The sequence below is a fragment of the Heliangelus exortis genome, chromosome 11, assembly GCF_036169615.1.
Source record: "Heliangelus exortis chromosome 11, bHelExo1.hap1, whole genome shotgun sequence".
In the NCBI taxonomy this organism is placed as follows: domain Eukaryota; kingdom Metazoa; phylum Chordata; class Aves; order Apodiformes; family Trochilidae; genus Heliangelus; species Heliangelus exortis.
This window is the reverse complement of record NC_092432.1, coordinates 8039312-8040024: the sequence shown is the minus strand read 5'-3', so window position 1 is coordinate 8040024 and position 713 is coordinate 8039312.

The window sequence follows — 713 nt, the reverse complement described above, 5'->3', positions numbered from 1 at the left end:
AAGTGCCGGTCCCGTCACCAGGGCAACGGCGCCCGCCTCCGGCAGGCGCTTCCCGTCCCCGCCATCGGCCGCGCCCGCCTCCCCCAGGGACCGCGGGTTCGAGTCCCGCCTGGTACAGGCAGCGTGGGGTGCACCCACGTGGGGTGAAGGGCACCGTGGGGTGCGGGGCTGTGTAGTACGCAGGCGTTTGGGATGCAGCGAGGGGTGCAGGGTGTCATGGGGCAGTGTGGGGTGCAGGCACATGGGGTGAGGAGCCGAGGAGCTGAAGGGGAATGGATGGAACTGTGTCGCTCGGCACATAGTGACCATTCAGGGCCACCCCCGGCAGCAGCAGAGCTCAGCCCCCCACGCGTGCCACCCACGTGGGGTGTGGATCCCTTTGAGTAAACCTCTTAATTCTGGGGGGCACGAGGGGCGGCCATGGGCGCACAAGGAGGTTTAGCCCGCCCGTAAGCAGTGGGATTTAGCCCCAGGATCCGGTGCCAGCTCAGCGTGGAAGCTTTCCCAAACCCCGTGCTCACGGGGAGCAGGGGCTGATGGTGCTGAGCGAGGGAGAGTGAGTTCACCAGGGGACACGGGGTGGGGGATAACGAGACCTGGCCAAGAACTTCCTCAAGGGATCTGGATGTGGTGCCTTTTGGGGTGGGTTCCCCTTGGGAGATGGATCGCCCTGGGGGCTGCCACCCGTTCCCAAGACACTTTTTACCCAGGAC